The sequence below is a fragment of the Macrobrachium nipponense genome, chromosome 21 (assembly GCF_015104395.2).
Source record: "Macrobrachium nipponense isolate FS-2020 chromosome 21, ASM1510439v2, whole genome shotgun sequence".
Classification (NCBI taxonomy): Eukaryota; Metazoa; Arthropoda; class Malacostraca; order Decapoda; family Palaemonidae; genus Macrobrachium; species Macrobrachium nipponense.
The window spans coordinates 78,044,706-78,052,626 of record NC_087212.1 but is presented as its reverse complement, the minus strand read 5'-3'; the positions used below and the strand labels follow the sequence as shown (position 1 = coordinate 78,052,626).

Sequence of the window (7,921 nt, the reverse complement as noted above, 5' to 3'; positions counted from 1 at the left end):
AGGTTTTGTTCAGAGCCTCCAGTCATCAGCTTTTAACATTAATGAATCTTTGTTTATTAGAAAAAAAAACAAAAAAATTCCCGTCACTGAACGCCCATTCTATGTCTACACCTCCCTATCTCTCGTGAACTGTTTACCACCTCCATCTGCCACCACACTCATTTTTTTAACTGTGTTTTTATCATAAGTAATTTTGAGTATTTGATTGTTCGTCACCTAATTTTATTCTGCTAATTATATACTATTACTTTTCTAGCTTGATAATGAGGCCCGTTGCTTGGCTTCGAAAGTTGTAATCGAATAAATATGACTTCTTTCACCTGTTGGTGAGCTTCCCAACTTTTCATATTACTGAATTATTAGAAACAGTTGCCTGCTAATTATATACATATGTATATATATATATATATACATATATATATATATATATATATATAATAATATATATATATAAAAGCGAATACCACAGGAAAATGAAAAGCAGAAGGTCAGTGCCAAGCACTTTCTCCTGTTTAATTAAGCAATAACGGGGCAAAAAATTTTGTGCCTCGACGGTGCTTGAATAAACAGGAGGAATCACATGGTACTAATACTGACCTTCTTCGTGTCATTTTCCATTGTTATTCTCTTATACGATGAAGTCACGTGCATCTACTTAAATTTTGGTAAGTCATATATATATATATATATATATATATATATATATATATATATATATATATATATATATTATATAGATATATATTTATATTTATAATATATATATATATATATATATATATAATTATATAGATAATATATATATATATGATATATATATTTATATATAAATTATATAATATAGATATGTATATATAAGATATAGAATTTTTATCTAGATATATTATATATTTATATATACATAAATATAATATAGATATAAATATCTAATATATACATATAAGATAATCTATATATGTATGTATATATTATATATATTATATATAAGTATAATATACATATATATAAGATATATATATATCATATATATATATATAGATATGTATATATATATATATAAAGATATATATATATATATATATATATCTTATATATATACATATCTATATATATATATATATATATATATATAGTATATATATACATATATATATATATATATATATATATATATATATATATATATATATATTGGTGGACTGACTTCCATATAACAGAAAAAGTCATACATGAAGCAGAGCAATTTTAACAAACCCACAGAAAACAAAAAAGAGAAAAAATACACAAACAAATTCATATTCCCTCACGTGGATTATTTACAAATCACACAAACCTTAGGCCACCCCAATCCTTTCATCTTCACTTATCCAAATACATTGGGGAAATCCTTAATTAACGTTCATCAGGAAACAGTATCTAAAGACATAGGACTTTATAAAATCCCCTGTAAGGATTGTGATAAATCATACTATGAATTTACAGGAAAATCTCTCCCAGAAAGATTAACTCAACATAAACGCTCAGTTAGATATGGACAACATAGTTCGGTAATTTTCCATCATATAAATAACACAAACCATACCTCAATTTTATACAAGAGCAGCTGTAGATACAAATGTCAGATTGTAGAATCTTCAATGATAAAACAAGATAATAGGATCAACCTTTCAATGGAACCTGGGTCTCTGACCATATAGACAATATCTTCCTTAAAGCAACAATGAAGCAGATTAAGACAATTAACAGAACCAACGTCTGCTTAGTGGTGACCCCAGGCATCACCTAAGGGTATATCTCCTACTATATATTTTGCCAATGTAACTTCTGCCATTCACTATTTGATTAGGGTGGAAGTCAGTCCACTGAAATATAGTGTTTTAACAGGCCTTTTATACTTGAGACGGATCCTGTTTTAACAGAATTTATTTACATACATATATGTATATATTCATTTACTTGCCTGTCGAAAGAGACAGTTGTTCTCCGAAAGATATAGCATTAACTTTCTACCTACAAATTATACATGACGATCGAACCCATTCCCTCTCTCACAAAATATTCCTTGAGGAAAGAATTAAAAATATGAGGTGTGAGATCGTACTAAACAGATTGATACATGTAACCCATTCTAACCTTAGTCTCGTCACATCAGACCACATGTAGAGGTATCTGGTTTTATTTTGTTCTGACGTTGCTGTCTGTAATTGCACAACTCATTCCAACAGACTTTCCGAAAATAAAATATCTTATTAATTAATAGCCCTTGGAACAATCTTGAGCAACAAGATAAAGTTTTAGATTTATCAAACACCCCCTTGTCCTAAACCAACACTTATTCTTAAACTTTGGCTTATCGTTTGCCCTCATGATAGACTAGAAAAATAATCTAGAATGTATGGTTGCTTTTTACAAATTCAAATCTGGTAGAAATTGCAGCCGAGAAGAGATATGTACAAAAAATAGATGTTGTAATAAGGAGACCTGACAAAGACGGGCAAAATCCTGATCATAGACAAAGACTTTTACCTCGACAAATTCAACCAACTCCTTAGCGACACAAACACAAGACATTAACGAAAAATCCCCTCCAAAACTTCCACACAGAACTTTTTAGGAAAGTAAGATTAATTGTCAAAGCCAAGAAAAGCATTGAAGTACAGGAGAAATTTAAAGTCATTAACCCATAACTACCTTACTTTTATGGCCTTCCTAAAACTCACAAAGATAATGTTTCATTCAGACCAATTATCTCATGTGCTGGAACTTTCTAAGTGGTTAGCCGGCCTACTTTCTCCATTCTTAGTATCATTTTCTCCCAGTCACATTAAACATTCTGAAGATATCTATCACAAATTCAAAGAAACACATATACTACTTCATTCATAAAACTTTTCAGCATAGATGTAGATTCCCTATGCACAAAAGTATCAGTACAGGACGTTCTACAGTTTTTGAGGGAAAAATTAGCCCCCCTATTCAGATCATATTCCCTAAATAAAATAATGAAGTTAGTTGAATTATGTGTATCTGATAACGTCTTTTCATTCGGGGAGTCATTCTATAAACAAAAATTCGGGTGCAGCATGGGCAGCCATTTAAAGCACAGTTGTAGCCAACCTATACATGGAATAATCTAAAACTGTAATAATATATGCAATAAAACTAAAGGCACGCTGTGCATGAGATATGTAAATGATATCTTAATATTTTGGGATGATAGGTGGGGCAATTTCAACGAATTTCTTTCAAAATTAAATGCATTAGTGTCCAGCATCAGATTCAAAGTTGAGTGGGAAACAGACAACAAAATTCCTTTATTTGATGTTTTAATAATTGGAGACACGACAGAATACAAATTTACCGTCTATAGAAAACCAACACTTTCACTTTCATACATTCACTATTTGAGTTATGATATTTCTACCATGATTGGCGTGGCCAGCAATTTATTCTTAAGTCTAACAGATTTACTCCCCGGATTTCCTAGAAAAGGAAATTAAATTAATCTGTCCGCAGCTGTCATTTTTAAAGTACCCTGACAATATAACTGAGAAAGAGATTCATAAAGTTAATATAATCTTTTACGATCCCCCTCAAAACAAAGCTAGAGATACACCCAACAATAAAATCAAAATATTCGCACCTGGACAGGATTAAGACAGACACAGACACTTGGAAACTCTAACCGTTTTGCTTTTACATATGCAAATGCTCTAGCCAGATCCTTGATTAATCTCCAACAAAAGCCAATCCCCAAAAACACTGGAGTATAAAAAAAAATCCCTTGCCTTGACTGTGACCAATACTACATCAGTTTTACTGGTAAATCACTCCAATAGAATTAATACAACATAAACGGTCAGTAAGGTATGGCCAACAGAGCTCAGTTATTTTTAACCACATATATAAACTAGAATTTATCACATATAGCAGCAATTGTCGGTTCAAAAGCCAGGTGGTAGAATCAACATTGATTAAAGAAAGAAATATGTTGAACCTTTCAAAAGGAGGTTGGGACTTAGATATTATAGATAGAATCTTCCTCCATTCAGCGATTAAGAAGATTAATACTCTATCAAATAGAGTGATGTAATGGCTGGCCTCTTGAACTCTTGGTATACATACCACTTTTCTATAACTCCTATTTTATTCATATACTTGCCTGTCGAGGGAGACAGTTGTTTTCTGAAACAAATAGCATTAACTTTCTACATTTTGGAGTTTTTATGGGCTCATTTTATTGGATATAATCATATATATATATAATATATATATATATATATATATATATATATATATATAAAACAATATATATACATATGCTTACAAAATCACAGTAGATACTCAGGAAAATGATAGGCAGATTATTAATCTGGAACAGGAAAAAATGGACGGCAAAAGGACAAAAGAGGCGAGTTACAGAATAAGTAACATGGTGGTTATAAAAGATTTAGGGCGACCCTTGTCATGTTTACGGAAGTTGAGGTAGAGCTAAATAAATAAAATGCTCAAGTGCGACTGTTAAAAGCAAATAAAAAGAAAAGTTGGACGCTGTAGAGTACAGTTTGCCTATGAAAAGAAACCATTTCTAGTCCCTCTTGTCGTTTTAGGCGTTTCATTCCACGATGTACCTTATTCCTTTTTAATCATTACCCTTAGGAGCGATAATGATCTTTGTTTGGACCATAAGATTATTTACAAAACAAGATCTATAGACTGAGCGAAAAAAATCTTCCTCATGTCGCGTCGTCCGGAGCTTTGCTGTTTCCGAGGATATTTAAATCCTCTTTTTGATCTTTCATCAGATAATCGCTACCTGCTACATTGAACTTGAGACCATTTATATGTTTTCCATTTTCTCTCTCTCTCTCTCTCTATCATAGAAAAGAATAATCATACCCAAAACAGGTACACACACACACACACACACACACACACGCATTTATATATATATAATATTATATATATATATATATATATATATATATATATATATATATATATATATATATATATATATATATAATATATATATATATAAAGATAGTGCCACGTAGGAAAAATGAAAAGACGAGAAATGCCGAGATCTTTCGGTCTACACGACCCTTTACTTAAGGCACAACTGATCAGAACAGAGCAGAAACAGCACAAGTAGGTTTAGTATACAAACTGACATGACAGGATTAACAAAAGGTCCAATTCACTTTAAAGAAACGAAAAAATGCCCGTGGGCTAGATTAGAGATTTTAAGGGCAGACACTCACACGTGGTCGCAGATAATTTAGTCAGAAAACAATACATTTTTGAAAACAAGGAGACATATACGACCGGGCAATACAGATTAGTATAATCCCGAAAATTAGATTAAAGAATTAGGAGCGGTATCTGGTCAAGGGATTTTTTTTTTTCGAAAAACAATACATTTTGTATTAGTAACATGAAATTTGCAAAAATGTTTAAACAATGAGTGAGAAACAAACACAGGATATAAATATAGGTCTGTAGTGCACTGAAACACCATCCAAATTGACTGAGAACGTTAGATATGACAGCGCCACTCCCCACCCTTGCTCTGCCCAAAACGGAAAGAATTGAAAGGGCAAGAAATGCACTGACGCCCAAAGACTGATAGAGAGGTTACTGACAGGATGGGTCAGATCATGTGGAAAGAAAGGAGGAATAATAGGATAGGGTAAACGGTAGAATTCTGGAGATATCATAGAATTTAAATTTATATTTCTCGGAACTTCTTCATTAGTGGTGATTCAAGCTTTGGTGCATTTACAGATACTTACCCATATGCCAGCTTATACTTAAATATTTGCTAACCAACTAACTTGTCTGGCACTTGCCACTTAGACATCACAACATCACCTCGCTTAGTATTCTATCACATGCCTCCAGGTCTTTAAATGCACAGTGTCTTATGATGAAGACAACATCAACTTTCCCTCTAATGAAACTGTACTGTTGTCTATCGATCTTCACAACTGCTCGCAATCTCTCTTCAAATGTTCTTTCTAAAATCTGCTGCTCCTTAAGAATGACCAATTTTTGAGAATTTAGTAAGACGAAAGAATGCTTATGATCCTGGTAAAAATATTATATCGTAGAAATATTTTTATCTATATTTCACTTGGTTTTTAAATTCAAATTTCGTTCTGTTTAAGGGATATTTTACATGCAAGTTCCAGTTCTTCATGCTAAGCCCCTTATGATTTCGGATGTAATAAGTGGCGGTTTAGTATTTAGTGGCAATCTTTTATAAGTTTTTGAAAATGCGTAAACTATACCAATACTAAAAACTTTGGGTAAGATATTTTCACTGAACCATAAACTTCAGCAGGCCAGCTTTGCGAGGCTTTTCACACAAGTGCGCAAAAGCAATGTAAAGGTAAGTAACTCGAAAAATAGGAGAGAATAATTTGTTTAAAGACATCTTTCACCTTGTATTACAAGAAAGATACAGAAACTTTGTTACACTAATAGATTGGTTCGTAATAATAAAAAAAAATCATTGCATTTGCTCAAGTCTTGACTTCCTTCAAGTTTTGTAAGCCCCAACCAATTTATCATTGCTTAGGTCCCTGACTGTGGCTTAAATGTGTGTTCAAAGTTAGTCATGTAGATTACGAAGACACAGCTCCCTGAATATCACGAATGATGGTAATTATAATTTTTTCTAAGATCTCAGTATTAAAACTCCTGATCTTATAGTAAATCTTGAAGGTATTCGTAATTGGAATGAAGGTGTTATGTGCATGATGGTATGCATGGAAGTAAATAAATGTATTGCCTATTTTCTCATTAACTAACTAGCATGAGATTTTGGATTATACAAGGAGAGAAATACGTTCCACTCAACTGACATTAGCTTTTATGACTTACTCTCGTATAAAGAAGTATTGCCTCGGCCTATTATCCTTGGTGGTATTTATTTTCCTTCCTATATTCACCCTCATTTGATTATGTTTTACTACATGATAGGTAACAGTCGACCACTGATAATGCTTATTCGCGCACTAGTGATTCTGCTCATTCATCCTTCTCTTTCTATATATTACAGTTGACTCTGGAAGACAATAGAATCTTCAGTGAGAGTAATATGTTTAGGTAAACATTCGTAAGCTGGAAATGAGGACACTGAAATCAAGGAAGAATCATTTTCAGTCAACAAAATAATTTCCGTGTGATGAAAAAACAAAGATCATCTTATCATGTCATAAAGGGATTTTACTGGCCATGAAAAAATGAGAAATATTACATATTTCAGTTGCACTAAAATACAAAGAAAGACTTACATGCCAGTGGAATATTTTGTAAACCAAGAATAATCGTTTTGATAGTGATAGCTGCATCACCTTGATTCAGTTTGCTATATAAAGTTTTCTGTATCTTTCTGGTAACTAATTTTTCATGGTTACTGCAAACCGCCATGAACTCGTCAATGTTTGTCATTCTTGGAGATACCCAAGTTTGCGCAAAGCAGTTGCAAACTTGGGTAATTAAAACCTGGAGTTCATCCTCCGTGGATTTGTCCCTCTTCAGGAGAAAACATCTTCGTCAATGTTTATCTAAGGACCGGTCATGTTTCATTGTGGCTCCGCTGAGTATGATCACGCCGAAAGACGGGAGTAGAACGTCACTCGTTGTTACTGTTGTTATTTTGTTTGAGCTGGCGTTAGGCCCGCACGAGTTCTTGCTCATAGAGCGGTCTGTAAGTATTATTCAATGATTAGAAGTGAAAAAAATGGTCATGATTAAAATGGGTATAAATATGGTCGTGAAATGAAAGGTTCAACAGTAGGATTTCAAAACTCCTTTCAACCCTCAGGTTCCCATCAGTAGGAGAGAAGGGGCAATAGTAGCGAGTCCTGGCGAGTTGTAATATGTAGCCAGTAAGGAAAAATTAATAAAAATA

At 32.6% G+C, this 7,921-nt stretch overlaps 1 protein-coding gene across 9 annotated transcripts in view; it reads left to right on the top strand.

Moving 5' to 3' along the window:
- LOC135198194 (glutamate receptor ionotropic, kainate 2-like) overlaps positions 1–7,921 on the top strand; it is a 394,828-nt gene that overhangs the window by 373,951 nt on the left and 12,956 nt on the right. The gene's annotated exons all lie outside the window — the stretch shown is intronic.